Here is a 16,008-nt window from a genome sequence, read left to right as displayed (position 1 = left end):
TTATTTCCAACACTGTTTTATTATCCCTTATTGCAAAGGGTTCCATTCAATAAATGTACTCATTTATAAAGCAAAGGTTCTAGTAAAGAAGTTCTATTTCCAGTATTTAGCTAGAACCTTGTCTATGTACCTTAAAGTTTGCAGCAAAGAGCAGTTGTTAAATTCCTCATCTTTACACAATGACATTGTCAATGGGCCATGACAATATTAAAGACAATAAATCAACAGAAAATAAAAGCAGAAAATTATGGTAATATTCAGTAGGTCAGATTCCATCTGTGGAAAGAGAAACAGAGTTAATGTTTTAGATTAACAAACTTTCATCAGTACTAGGAAAGTTAAAAAACAAGTTAGTTTAAAGTTACACACAGGGTGTGAAATGGATGGGGTGGAATCAAGAATATCCTGATCTGTGTGGACAAGGTTAACAAGGTAATTCCAATATTTATAGAATATTGCAGCATTGGGTCTCAGCACTGAATACAATAATTTCCAATATCTTGCTTATTTAAGATTGTATCATATTTGAGTAGTGGATACAAACTAACAACCCTTTTAATTTTGTTAGGGACTAAAGGGACTAACAAAGGAAGAGCAATGGAAAATTCACCAGACTGGTAAATTCAAAATAATAGTTTTTATTAAACCATTAAGAACATAACATTTCTTACTTATCTCTAAACTTTAACTGTAAATTTAACCCCACTATGAGTAAATGTTAAGTGTGTGTGTGTGTGTAAAAATCCCGCTCTGAAAACTTCACTATAATTTTAGTCTTGCTTAGAGGTCTTAAATTTTCAGTTCAGAAATAATTCTAAAGCACTTTTAAACATCAGGCCTCTGTAAACTCACAATTCTTTGATGAGTTGTCCTTTTTTTCGAGAGATTCTTCAAACAGAGGTGACCATCTTCTGAGCACAAATGTATCTCCTGTGAATAGGATAATACAAGTCTTTCCAGGAGGTCAAATCTTCTTCTCTTGAATGAAGACTTTTAAATCTGTGTCCCCAAACAGTAAAATTGCTCTCTTTATCTTAAAGAGACAGTCAGAAGTAGGCTTCTCTTTCGAAATTTACTTATTCTGTGCCCCCCTTTTATTAGGAGTAACACATAACAGCACCTGGTTACTGTGATTCAACCCTGTCTTCCACAAGGTTCCAACTCCTGTGTGTGTCTCAGGGTCTTGACTTCTGTAAACTGATCCAAAAATGTCTGAATTTGATAATATATTTCATATGACATATAAATCATATGACATTATATCATCAACAAGGTCAATCTCAATTCTTGGAAATCACATGACTGTATACTGGAATTCTTAACAGCTGTAGTTTCATTCTCCAAAACCTCTTATAGAACCTTTACACTTCTTGTCTGATCTCATCTCTGTTCAAGAGGCTTAATTGCTTTTAAGAACTACACCTGGTACGAGTTTCAAATAAGAACACTTCTGTTCCATTATGGCTCTACTTTCCAGACACGGCGACTCCAAGAATGAACTCTCTTCTCCGAGTACAATGGTTCTCTGAAAATGTACTGTGACCTGCGTGTGTATCTCTATGGCCAACCCACCAGTAACCTATTTATAAGAAATACAGCTTTATATTAACCTAAATATTAATATTAACACAAATCCATTACACAAGCTTTTTTAAAGATTACTTTGCAGTAATATTAAATCTGTTTTTCTTCTCTCCATAGACACCAAAAGTTCCTTTTGGTTTCAAGCTTGGCAACAGCCAACTTGCATTTGGAAATATAAGAAAAATATACAGATAGTGTAATTTGAAATAAAAACAGAAAATGCAGGAGAGAGACCAGTGAGTTTGGCAGCATCTGGAAAATGAGAAACAGAGTTAATGTGTCACATTGAGGAGTCTTTATCAGATATTGGAATATGAGAAAATATGTTCATTTTAAACTGCAAAGAAGTTAGTGGAGGGATGGATAGGACAGAGGGCTTATCTTCGAATGAGTTAGGAAGGATTACATTCAGTAAAATCTGTAGTTGAATTAATCCAGTAAAGAGGTCAATGATGGAGAAGACACCACAAAACAAATGAATGTAAAGGGTGTGAAATTCCGAGTTGCAGTAACTGCCCAGCAGATTAGACTAATTAGACATTGGAGACTGAGAAAAGTTTACGGATGGATGCATGAGAAACAAGTTACCTTAAGTTACAACATTTGAAATTAAGATCCAAAGGCAACAGACAAATAGATTAGAATGGGAGTGCAATGGAGAAGTAAAGTGGGAAACTAAGCTCCTGTGGACTGAACACAAGTGGTTAATTTTGATTGTGGCTTCATCAATGTAAAGAAACCATATTGTGGAATTCAGTGAAATTAAACAAGCACATTTGCAGACACTAGAGTCTAGTGCAATACACAAAAATGCTGGAGAAACTCAGCTGGTCATGCAGCATCCATAGGAAGTAAAAAGCTTTGGGCCAAACACTCCCAACGAAGGGCTCAGGTTTGACAGATCCTTAACTTCCCACGGATGCTATGTGACCTGCTGAGTTTCTCCAGTGCCTTGTGTATTGCACAATAAATTGGAAATGTTATTTCTGTTTTATTTCTGACCTATATTTCACAGGTTTACATGTCCTTGCTTGTTCTACTTCTAGCTTCCCTCATTAATCTATTAATCAGATAGTTCCATAAACACTGGAATTACCTCAGTGACCATGACCTTTCCTATCAAAGATACTCCTTTTGTCCTCCCCGTATCTATTAACTGCTTTATCAGCAACTTAAAACTAACCTGTTTTCTCACAGTCTGAGTTCTGATAAAATGTCCTCGACTTGTAATGTTGACTTTGTTTCTCTTTCCACAGCCTGACCTTCTAAGTCATTCTAGTGTTTTCTGTGTATATTTCAGGTTTTTAGTCTTGGCAATCTTTTGTTTTTCAACCTATTTTATGAGCACTTGATTTTCAAGGGTTCTTGTTCAGCAACAAGCCCTTTGATAGTAACATAGAAGAACTGTTTCGACACAAAAACATGCATGATCATAAATGATGTATTTTGTATCTGCACCAAATGATACTTATGTAAACATTTATCAAGGAAGAAAACATGTATAAATTCCCAACTACCATACTGATGATTCAAAATTATGACCTTGGCTTCCATACAAAGTTTGATGCTGAAGACTGACACCCTCTTGAGAAACTTTATGTCCCTGACAACATTTGTTATCTTCTGCCACATAAGAAATGCATGGATGCTGCAAATTATAAATCCTGCAGTCAGTATTCACTATTCAAGGTGAATATTCTGGAACCAAGATCTAGGTTGTGAGATACGAAAAATGAGAAACTAGACATGAATGTAGTCAAGAAGCATTCCCTCTCAGACAAGAAGTGTGCTGAGATACCGTATATCCTAAAGAACATTGACTGGCTATTTTTCAAGGGAATAGGAAGATGCATTTGAGAATCAATTAACTGGCTGTCACTCACCTCAAAAGATCTAATAAAGTCATTAATATTTTTCTGGCAATCCAGAGGTAACTGCAGTTAGAGGCCACACAAATATTTCCACATGTGACACGCAAAAGACCCTTTCCCAGCATTATATCAACAGCATTCATTCCACCCCCACCCCAAATTTGTGACAGTTATACTTCCATGTCTGAAAAATTAAAAACATGCTGTCTTCCTTATTTAGCTTTAGTCAGCCAAGACCTCTCTCAGGAAGTTATGTTGCTTTTATTGCGAATCAGAGGTTAGGCTGAGGGCTTCCTCATAAAAGAGGGCAAGTTGCACATCATCAATGAAGAGATTTAGGAGCTTTTTTTTCATAACAGATGCCAGATGGTACACTTCGATTTTTGCTCAGTTCCAGATAGATTCTTTTTAAAATGGAGTTAAACAGGAAAGTCTGCAGACACTGTGATTGGATTGTAATGAAATACACAAAAGTGCTCAAGAAACTTTTTCAAATGCCTGTTCAGCTCTTTAAATATGGAAGGCATTCTCCTGATCTTACCAAATTTTCTGCATTTTTCTTTATTTTATTAGACTCTACTGGCAGGACATCAGATAATTTTCCTGTAAGTGATATATAAATTAAGCTCTCTCCAGAATTTCCAACAGGGTTGACTTCCTCTGATATTTTAGTGGCTAAATATACCGTTAATGTCATTTCAATGGGGTCCACAGGAGTTATCAGGCCCATAAATTATTTTTTTTTGGAACCAATCAAAGAACATTTACTTTTGTGTATCTGATAATCAATTATAAATTTATTTCTAAATCCCTTCAATGATGATGTCCGACTTGTATCTCTCTTAGGGCGAAGCACTGCAAATTGCAGTAAGTGATACCATTCCCGAAAAGGAATATGGATGCACAGGCAAGTGCCCTAAAGAGAAGTTATTATAACCTGTCATTTCTGTAATCATTATGTCAAGAAAGATTGAACGTCTGAATTTTCCTTAGGAAAGATTGATAGGATGATCTACTGGAGATCAAGATACTGAAGTGGAAGGAGAGTGTGGGGACTTGCACTAACCACAAAAAAAAATGTTTACTTAACAAATGAGCCAGAACTACAAGTCACTTATAAACCAATAGGAAATGTCATAGAGTTCCTTTCTTATTGTCTGCAGATTTAATCTCCAAAGGGAGTGGCTGAATCATTCATGAAAAAGAAATAATATTTGTTGATTGTTATATAAAGAAGGGTACATGGATATTCAAAGTGGCACATGGGTAGGACACTTGGTCTTTCTGCTCCATTCAATTAAATCATGGCTCAATAGATTAGAACCTAAATTCCACACTTCTGCCTAATGCCCGATAACTTTTCATGTCCTTATTTATCAAGGATTCAATTCTCTTTGTCCTAAAAATGCTCAGATTCAAATTCCATATCTTTTTGAGGAAAAAAGTTCCAAAGATACTGAGAGAGAAAAAAAGTCACCTCTCCTACAAAAGTTCAGCAGAAGACAGCTTATGTAAAGATAGGACTAGTGCGTAAATGGTCTTTTTCAGTGATGTAAATCCTCACAAAGATAAGCGTATACAGAGCCGTTGTCATACCCACACTCCTGTTTGGCTCCGAATCATGGGTCCTCTACCGGCATCACCTATGGCTCCTAGAACGCTTCCACCAGCGTTGTCTCCGCTCCATCCTCAGCATTCATTGGAGCAACTTCATCCCTAACATCGAAGTACTCGAGATGGCAGAGGCCGACAGCATCGAGTCCACGCTGCTGAAGATCCAGCTGCGTTGGGTGGGTCACGTCTCCAGAATGGAGGACCATCGCCTTCCCAAGATCGTGTTATATGGCGAGCTCTCCACTGGCCACCGTGACAGAGGTGCACCAAAGAAGAGGTACAAGGACTGCCTAAAGAAATCTCTTGGTGCCTGCCTCATTGACCACCGCCAGTGGGCTGATATCGCCTCAAACCGTGCATCTTGGTGCCTCACAGTTCGGCGGGCAGCAACCTCCTTTGAAGAAGACCGCAGAGCCCACCTCACTGACAAAAGACAAAGGAGGAAAAGCCCAACACCCAACCCCAACCAACCAATTTTCCCCTGCAACCGCTGCAACCGTGTCTGCCTGTCCCGCATCGGACTTGTCAGCCACAAACGAGCCTGCAGCTGACGTGGACATTTACCCCCCCCCCTATAAATCTTCGTCCGCGAAGCCAAGCCGAAGAAAAGAAGAAGAAAGAAAAAATGTTTTATAACTGTAGGAAACGTAGAATTTTATTTCTGTTTCTTTTACAAAAATTAGGCCAAAGCAGAAATATCCATTTCACACCTGTGAGAATCAACCTGACTACCAAACCTGGTATCAAAATCTACAGAGTAAATCAGTAGTGGGGCAGCATGGATAGCATAGCTGCTGGTGCAACGCAATGACAGTGACTCGGGTTTGAATCCAATGCAGCCCAAAAGGAGTTTAAACATTCATCCCGAGACCACGTGGGTTTCCTTCAGGTGCTCAGGCTTCCTCCCACATTCCAAAGATGTATGGGATTAGTAGATTAATTGCTCAGTTGGATGCATTTGGGCAGCGCAGGATCATGGGCTGGAAGGCCATATTACCACGCTGTATCTCTAAATAAAATTAAAAAGTATCCTTGTGTCAACCACTGGAGGGATCATGACATTGATGGAAAAATAATAAAAATGTTTTCATCGATAACATAACAAGACACTGCAGTTTCTATCATAGAAACTCGGAAAAAAAAGTTCTATTGAGGAATCTGTTGTATTACTACAGAATCTTCCCAAAATAAACTAAAAATATAAGCTAAAACCTGAAGTCCTACAATAAAACTATTAAAACTTGTTAATCAAATCTGATATCAAAGAAAACTATATAAACAGGTAGCCAAGTGTGGAGACGCCTTTGTAGACACAAGAAAGATTAAGAAAGAAATGAAAACTAACTTTCCCATTAACTGATTTGAAATCAACAGCCATTCAAAGTAGCAGAAAGCTTTGAAGTGCATATTTCAGTTCTAAATACCACATACATATCATTGCCCACATGGAAACTCTTAACCTCTAAACTTTTGAGAAGTTCCTGTCTGCAAGAAGTTGACAGCATATCCTGCTCCACAAACCCAGAGAAAGAGAACATGCTTTATGTTGCTCATGGAATTTGGAGCTGTGTTGCTTTTGGAGGGGGTGAGGTGCAGTAGGCAAGATAGGGAGAATGGAAATTTGGAAAGTGGAGAGAAAAGGGTCAAAGTAAAGAGTAGGAAATAAGAAAGCCAGGACATAACAATGTTTCTCTGCCCAACGCCATCTAAGTACCACTGGATCAAGATCTTGTTCTGTCAGGTTTGTGAGTGTATAACAACAACCCACATTAGTAGAAATCACAGAAGTGTGACCATCATTACTCTTTTGAAGCTTGGGTCCAGCCTACAAGTCATCGTAAACAAGGACAGGCCTAACATTGCTCTACCTCAGATAGGGAACATCACACGCATGTGGAAATTCAGGTCCACTAACTACTCTAAATGAAGAAAGAAATTGAGGAGGACATTAAGCACCTTAGGGCCATTTGTTGGGAGCACATGGAACCCAGATTATAAAGGAAGAAATACATCATCTCCCAAGCTATCAAAGAAATGAAGTCCTGTGGACTAAAAATAGGGAGTTAGGAAAGAGATTGAAAAGATAGTCCTCAAGGGTAGTAAACTCTGGATTATTCTTGCTCCCATGTGCTATTGAGGGGAAGAAAAAAATCAGCCTGATGAAGGCTTTGAGCACTGTACACAGTTCTAGTCATTCAGAATGGGAAGGAGTTCAAGAAGTTGGAAAATGGTCAAGAGGTTCGAAGGGGTGCAGAGGAGATTCACCAAGGCGTTGATAGTACTGGAAAGCTTGAGTTAGATGAAGAAGTTGGATAGACTGGATGTTTATCTCTGGTGTGTAGGAAGCTAAGGTTTATAAAATCATGAGGGGTATGGATAAAATGAATGTTTGCAGTCTTTTTAACCCCAGGGTAGACAATTTTAAAGCTAGAGTGTATAGGTTTAAGGTAAAAGGCGATAGATTTGAGAGTAACCTGAGCTGCACCTTTTTTATTCGAAGGTCTGTATTTGGAACAAGCTGAAAGAGGAAGCTATAGAAATGGGTTCAATTGTGATATTCAAGACATTTGGGGGGAGATATAGGGCTATTAAGGGTTTTGATGAATATGGACAAAATGAAAACAGATGGGTCTCATCCAGAAGATTAATTTAGTGTGGACAATTCAGGATGAAGGGCCTGTTTCACATTGCATGACTCTATGTATCTATACATCTGCATTGAGTATCATATGCAGGGTCCCTGGGAGATGCCAAGCCTTTCTGACCCCCATATCTCCAGCAGGTGCACTGAGGTGCAGCTTCTAAGAGATCATGTTAAGGTAATGAAGATGAAGCATGATGACCACGGTTCATTAGGGAGAATGAGGAAGTGACAGATTGGAGCCACGGGGAATATGTAGAGATCACCTCCGAGGCCATCCTCCAGAGCAACCGGTTTATCATCTGGATAGTATTATGGAGGAGGAACTGACAGAGGACAACCATAGGGACCAAGTCTCTAGCACTGAGCATGGCTCTGCAATGGAGAGGGTGAGGAGGCATGCAACAATGATAAGAGCTTGTTGATGATTCCTCCAGGGGATCAGCTGTTCTGGAGTGGGTGGTGTGTAATGAACCAGGGGTGATTGGAGATCTTAAGGTAAAGGAACCCTTAGGAGGTAGTGATCACAATATGATTGAATTCACTTTGAAAGTTGAAAAGGAGAGGCTGTGCCGGTATTTCAGTGGAGTCCTCTACCGGCATCACCTACGGCTCCTAGAACGCTTCCACCAGCGTTGTCTCCGCTCCATCCTCAACATTCATTGGAGCGCTTTCATCCCTAACATTGAAGTACTCGAGATGGCAGAGGTCGACAGCATCGAGTCCACGCTGCTGAAGATCCAGCTGCGCTGGGTGGGTCACGTCTCCAGAATGGAGGACCATCGCCTTCCCAAGATCGTGTTATATGGCGAGCTCTCCACTGGCCACCGTGACAGAGGTGCACCAAAGGAAAGGTACAAGGACTGCCTAAAGAAATCTCTTGGTGCCTGCCACATTGACCACCGCCAGTGGGCTGATATCGCCTCAAACCTTGCATCTTGGCGCCTCACAGTTTGGCGGGCAGCAACGTCCTTTGAAGAAGACCGCAGAGCCCACCTCACTGACAAAAGGCAAAGGAGGAAAAACCCAACACCCAACCCCGACCAACCAATTTTTCCCTGCAACCGCTGCAACCGTGTCTGCCTGTCCCGCATCGGACTTGTCAGCCACAAACGAGCCTGCAGCTGACGTGGACACTTACCCCCTCCATAAATCTTCGTCCGCGAAGCCAAGCCAAAGAAAGAGAAAATAGATTACAGTCGCATGAGAGAGGAACTGGACAAAGTCGATTGAAAAAGCACACTAATGGGGGGAAGACAGCAGTGGCTGGAATTCATGTGTGAAATGAGGAAAGTGCAGGACAGGCAAATACCAAAAAGAAAGAAAATTGTGAATGGAAATATGAGACAATTGTGGCTGACAAGGGAAGCCAAAGTAAAAGCAAATGAGAGGGCAAGCAAGGAAGCAAAAATAAGTGGGAAGATTGAGGACTGGGAAACTTAAAAGAAACTTGGAGAAGACAACAAAGAAGGTGATTAGGAATGAAAGGATTAATTTTGAAAGGAGGTTAGCAAGTAATATCAAAGAGGATACTAAATGCTTTTTAAATACTGTATATAAAGAGTAAAAGGTGACCAAAGTAGAAATAGGACCAATAGAAAATGACTGGAGAAACTGTAATGGGATACAGCAGATGGCAGAGGAACTGATTGAATATTTTGGATCAGTCTTCACTGTGGAAGACATTCGTAGCAGACCAGATTCTCATGCCTCTCTCAGAAGAGAAGTGAGTGAGGTCAAGATCACGAGAGTGAATGTACTTGGGAAGCTAAATGGTCCCAGGGTAGCTAAGTCTCCCAAATTGGATGGAATGCACCCTTGGGTTCTGAAGGAGGTAGCTGCAGAGATTGTGGAGGGATTGGTAATATGCTTCCAGAAATCAATGGAGTCTACTATGGAACTGGTGGACTGGAGGATTGCAAATGTCACTCACTGATTAAGAAGAGAGCAAGGCAGCAGAAAGGATTTTATAGGCCTATTAGCCCGATGTCAGTAGTTGGGAAACTGTTGGAGTCCAATTGTCAATGATGAGATTACAGAATAGCTGGAGGTGCATGAAAAGTTAGGCACAAGTCAACATGGTTTCCTTAGTATAGGAAAGTCATGTCTGACAAACCTATAGCAAATTTTTGAAGAGATCACAAGTAGGACAGACAGGGGAGATGAAGTGGATGTTGTGTATTTGGACTTTCAAAAGGCATATTGATAAGATGCTACACATAAGCCTGCTAAAGAGAATTACAGAAAGAATACCAACATGGCTACAGCATTGGCTGGTCGACAGGAAACAGAGTTTAGGAATAAAGGGACCCTATCCTGGTTAGCTACCAGTTACCAGTGGTGCTCCACAGGGGTCGGTGTTGGGGCCGCTTCTCTTTACGTTGAATATAAATGATTTGGATTATGAAATAAATGGCTTTGTGTCTAAATTTGCAGATGATACTAAAATAGCTGGTAGGGAAGGTGGTGCTGAGGATACCAAAAGGCTGCAGAGAAGCTTGGATAGATTAAGAGAATGCCAGATGAAATACAATGTTGGAATGTGTCCAGTCTGCCACTTTGGCATAAGAAATAGACAGACAGGCTATTATTTAGATGGGGAGAAAATTCAGAATTCTGAGGTGCAAAGGAACTTGGGAGTCCTTGTGCAAGATACCGTAAAGGCTGACCTCCAGGCTGAGTCAGTGGTGAAGAAGGCAAATGCAATGTTGGAATTCATTTCTAGAGGGATAGAGTACAAGAGCAGGGATGAAATGATGAGAGTCTATAATGCTCCGGTGAGACCTCATCAAAACTGTGTACAGTTTTGGGTGCAGTATTTGAGAAAAGACGCTGGCATTGGTGGGGTTTCAGAGATTTACGAGAATGACCAGAAATGAAAGAGTTAATATGCGAGGATTGATTGCCAGCTCTTGGACTGTACTCATTGGAGTAAAGAAGGATGAGGAGGGACCTCAGAGGGATTTCAAATGCTGAAAGGCCTGGACAGAGTAGATGTGGCAAGGATGTTTCCCATGGTAGGGGATTCTAAGACAAGAGTGCATAATTTCAGGATAAAAGGGCATCAATTTAAAACAGAGATACAGAACAATTTAGGGAGACGTGAGTCTGTGGAACTTGCGGCTGTGAAAGTGAGGTCGTTGGGTGTATGTGAGGCAGTGGTTGACAGGTATTTGTTTAGTTAGGGCATCAAGGGTTACGGGGAATAAGCCAGGGAGTGAGGCTGTATGGGTGGACAGATGACCTCATGATTAGAATGGCAGAACAGACTCGGTGGGCCAATGGGCCAACTTCTGCTCCTATATCTTTTGATTGCCTGCATGATCTGTGACGAAGGTAATGGATCTCAAATTGGCTTCATCAATCCTCTTTGAATTCACTGAGCTGAAGTGGAAGCAAGGTGTCCACAATTTATGTATGGCCTGTTGGATTTAAGGGACAAAGTTGGAAGCCATGCTTGCCAGAATGGGAGACAGGAAAACATTTGGTGTGGGAAAAAATTCAAAAATGGACTTATGGAAAATTGTTAAGCAAAGTTATCATGGCATATTAACAACTAAAGACAAGACTGTATGAAGCACAGTGGAATCAAATAGTATAGCTCCATTCCTGGATGGAATGCCACTGAAAATGAAGCTGAAATTATTCTACCTGGTTGTTATATGTGGATGGTGGTGGAATACATGACTTCCCTGTCTGGAACATTGTGTATTGCAGAGGATCACATGACCTCCATGTCTGAAACTTATTTGGAGGTCGTATCACCTGCCAATCAAGGTTGGACTCTGGCCACCCATTAGAGCACACCTTACTATTGGCTCATTTAAATGACTCAGTGTCATAATTGGGCAGACATCCAGTTCAGATCTGAATGGAAAAGAACCCCCCTTAACCACACCATCAATGTTACATTTAAACGGAAAGAATAAAGCCAGATATCCCACACATCATTGTTTTGGGCACCAAATTTAGAAATGTCAAAGTCATTCCTAGTCTTGTCCTTGAACCTGGTGGTGCGAGTCGTGTGGCACTTATATCTCTTTCCTGATCATGGTTGGAGTGCATCCTCGACGATTGCTCCTTTTCTCTAACATCCCCATGGATGTTCTACATGGTGGGGAAGGTTTATCCTGTGCTGTCCTGGGCTTTGTCTACTACCTTTTGTAGGGGTTTATGTTTGGGGGTATTGGAGTCCCGTGATGCAGCTGGTCAGCACACTTTCCATTGCACATCTTTAGAAATTTGTATGTTCCCTGGCATTTAAAATATGTATGCAATAAGGTTATAAAGGTGCCTGGAGACTAAAGGGTTGATGAAACTCAATGATATTTTTTGCCAGTTTAAAAGTATCATACACCTTATATTATTTTACTATAGAAAGGTACAGATGCCAGATCATATTTAGTATCTTTACTAGATAATTTCTAGCTTCTGTACACCAAAATGAGGCTATGGTAAGGAATTGTATCCTCTACCATGCCTCATTCATGTAAACGTCAGGTGAACTATTTTAAGATAATCAGGCCCTGATATGCATGCTGCTCCAGATCTTGAAAAGGTGGTGAGCTTCCATTGAGTGCAAATTCTTTACCATTATATTTGCTGGAGTCTAACTCAGTTGACAAGTGACGTGTTGATGGAACCTCTCCTACTAATTCTTTCTGATGGAACCACGTTTCGGAATTTATTCATTTGCCCATTGCTAATTGCTCCTGGGAAGGAAGTAATAGTGAGCTGTCAAAAACTGAGTTGCTTACAAGGCAATTTCAGATTGGGGTGGGTCTGGAATCACATATTGACCAGACCAGGTGAGGGCAGCAATCATCAAAGACCCACACCAAGCAGCAAATGCTCTGTTCTGGCAGCTGCCACAAGTCATACACCATCAGGTTCATGAACAGTTGCTACCCCTTCACCATCAGACTGAACAAGAGGCTCCCTGAAGGACTTCTGTGCACTTTATTGATTTTCTTTTGTTCTTTCTGTATTGCACAGTTTTACATTGGTTATCAGTTTACAGTTCTTTGTTTGTTTATGCTAGGAACATTTTTTGCACTTTCAATTAGTCGTAATTCTGCCACGCCCACAGGAAAAAGGGATTTTAGGGTTGTATGTGATATCATCTATGCACTCGGCCAATAAATCTAAAATCTGACAGCAGATTTCCTTCTCTGAAAGTCAATAGGTAATCAGATGGGCTTTTAACAACAATCCAATTATTTGCATGTCTTGTAGACCAGTTGTTCCAAATTGCATATTATGAATCATCATTTAAAGTTCAGAGCTGCCATGGTGGGATTTAAATTTGGATCTCTGGATTGATAATAAGGTCTCCAGTTGACCAGTCCAGAACTTTATGAGGCCAGAATAACTAGACCTCCACTATATCAAGATATACTGGGACTATCATTGAACATCTCATGTTTGTTATGATTAAAGTTCAGCTAAAACTTTCACATGGTTGGTATCTAATTATAAGTTTGACACTGCATTTTCCAGCTTCTAATGAGTGACAGCTGAATTCTTAGTATGGAGGACATGAAAAAATGAGGAACATACCAAGGTGAGAAATTATAGACAGTGGTGATATCCATTTCCATTGTTTAGTTGTTGTTGATTGCAGATAACATCTTATGCAAATCTGGAACTAGTGAGACTAGATCTTTTCCAGTCGCATTTCGTGGTACACCACATAATTAATTTGGCTCTCAAGGTGGTGACTGTTGCAGAAACTCAGTCGATCCAGCGAGCAGCATCTGAGTGGAAAAGAATTGTCAACATTTTGACTGAAGACCCTGCATCTTGACTGGAGACACTGATGCAGCATCTTAACCCGAAATGTCCTCAGTTCCTTTCCGCAACCGATGCTGGGCGACCTGCTGAGTTTCCCCAGGAGTTATTTTTGCTTCCTCCTAATGATGCTTCAATATAATTAATGTAACATGGTTGGTGATATGCAAATCAGAAAGGCTTGTTTTGGTCCACTGTTACATTCCAACACTCTCCGGGAATACCCTAGCTGAACAAACATCATATTCCATTACTCTTGGTTGTCCTGTCGACAAACGTTTTCCCTGCTGCTGTGGACATTGCAACAAATCTTGTGCCTTTAAAAAAACAACACATTTTATGCCCTTAAATATTACTCAGGACAGCAATACAGTAGAATTTCCCCTTTATTCCCTATTATTGTGCAATGAACCACCAGCACATTTTCATCTATTTATCATTTAATTTCATAATCTTGAGTACGGTTGTTGCAGCATGCCCTTGAACCAAATAAAAGCAGTTTGTTCCAGATTGTAGCGTAACCGCGTGGAATTTTTTTTGGAATTAGAAAGAGGCTTTGTTTATTAGAAAACCTAAACTGGGTTCTTTTTCTCGAGTCACAAATTCGAAAAGAAACCATAGCGGCATTTTCTTTAAAATCAGCAGTGTTTTTCAGCCGCTTAACTTGAGAATAACAGTTCGAAAACAAACGTGCGGCAAGACTGGTCCCAAATACCAATGCCCCCCGCCCCCTTGTACGGACGGACAGTCCACCTTTATGTCTCAGGATCGGTTGAAAAGATCATTCCAATCTCCCACACACCGAGGTGCGGATGAAGGTAACAACAACCTCTCTCTTCACTGCGGAGACCAAACGCTTATTCATCACGGATTTTGGTGTAAACAAGACAAGAATGCGCCGGGGGGGGGAGGGGGAATGGAGGGATGAATGGGGAGAAGGGGGGTGGGGGACGGCAGGAGGGATGAAGGGGGGCGAGGGAAAGGGAGATTGGGGGGAGGGAGAAGGAGGATGGGGGGAGGGAGAAGGAGGATGGGGGGAGGGAGAAGGAGGATGGGGGGAGGGAGAAGGAGGATGGGGGGAGGGAGAAGGAGGATGGGGGGAGGGAGAAGGAGGATGGGGGAGGGAGAAGGAGGATGGGGGAGGGAGAAGGAGGTTGGGGGAGGGAGGGAGGGAGAGGGAAGGAGAAGGGAGAGGGAGGGAGGGAGAGGGAAGGAGAAGGGAGAGGGAGGGAGGGAGAGGGAAGGAGAAGGGGGGAGGGAGGGAGGGAGAGGGAAGGAGAAGGGAGAGGGAGGGAGGGAGAGGGAAGGAGAAGGGAGAGGGAGGGAGGGAGAGGGAAGGAGAAGGGGGGAGGGAGGGAGGGAAGGAGAAGGGGGGAGGGAGGGAGGGAGAGGGAAGGAGAAGGGGGGAGAGGGAAGGAGAAGGGGGGGAGAGGGAAGGAGGGGGGGAGGGAAGGAGAAGGGGGGAGGGAAGGAGAAGGGGGGGAGGGAAGGAGAAGGAGGGAAGGAGAAGGGGGGGGGAGGGAGAACTGCATCCACCACACGCCTGTGCTCGCTCTCCCGCCTTTCTGCCGAGTGCAGTTTTCTCAAAGGATTATTCCCTTTCGCGGAAAAGAAAGTGTTTATCAACTGCAGCTCCCGTGAGGCCCGAGTATGGGATGCCATTCCATTCCTCCCAGGTTCGGGGGGCGGGGGGGGGGGGTCAATATCAAAGTAAATCTAATGGTTGGAGATAATATCCGACTGAAGTAAAGTTGGATCTTTAAAAAGCCCCCATTGGTTTCCCTTTCAGACGATTGTGGTTGAAGCAGCTGCGGGGCCGCAGCGTCATTCGCCCCCCACCCTGATCGGGGTGAGGGGCCGCCGGATGAAGATAAATGAACGAAAGGGGTTTTGTTCGTTAATATATTATCAATGAGCAGCTCCAGCCCCCAACAACCAGTCGAGCGAAATTGCACAATCACAGCCTGATTTACACAATACCTCGCGTTGCGGCTCCAACCAACTTGGCCCAGGGCGGGAGAGAGGAGGGCGGGGCCAGCCGATCCCCCCGCTGCCGGCCGATTGGCCTAGACGCGAGGCGGACGAAAATGGACTCACCAGCCATTGGCCCGCGGCGGCTGATCGGCAGCGCACCTGGAGCGTTGGGCGGCTCGGATTGGCCAGGTCCGCTGCCCGTCACGCCCGGACTCGGCCCGCCCACGTCAGGGCAGCGAGTAGGGTTCAGTCCATTGAAGGGGACGTCACCGGTTGTTTTTTTTTGCGCCGTGACTGAGAGGAGGGGGGGGGCGCGGGTAAAAAATCAGACGGTTCCGATGTGTGGATTTTTTTTACGAGCAGGCAGGGAGATGTTTACCCGGCCAAAATCCTGAGGCGAGCGAGTGCCAGGGCTTCCTTCCATCAGGAGGAGGAGGAGGAGGAGAGGAGGGGGGCAGCCGGCCACAATGGCGAGCTCGCCCAATTATTACCCCCAGGAGCCTCTCCCCGTCCGCCCCAGAGGGGACAATGAAA

At 42.6% G+C, this 16,008-nt stretch overlaps 1 long non-coding RNA gene across 2 annotated transcripts; it reads right to left on the bottom strand.

The window, feature by feature from the left end:
* On the bottom strand, nucleotides 1–15,751 carry LOC138740304 (uncharacterized). Of its 2 annotated transcripts, none has more exons than XR_011342819.1 (4): nucleotides 15,481–15,751; nucleotides 13,270–13,817; nucleotides 853–930; nucleotides 1–276 (listed from the first exon to the last, which is right to left on the bottom strand). It is a non-coding gene; the product is annotated as an uncharacterized lncRNA (long non-coding RNA). The 2 variants fall into 2 exon arrangements; XR_011342818.1 differs by having other exon boundaries at nucleotides 13,270–13,466.
* Between the last annotated feature and the right edge of the window lie 257 nt (nucleotides 15,752–16,008).

Source organism: Narcine bancroftii, chromosome 8 (assembly GCF_036971445.1).
Source record: "Narcine bancroftii isolate sNarBan1 chromosome 8, sNarBan1.hap1, whole genome shotgun sequence".
Lineage (NCBI taxonomy): Eukaryota > Metazoa > Chordata > Chondrichthyes > Torpediniformes > Narcinidae > Narcine > Narcine bancroftii.
The sequence above is the reverse complement of the archived record's forward strand: the minus strand, read 5'-3'. Positions and strand labels throughout refer to the sequence as shown.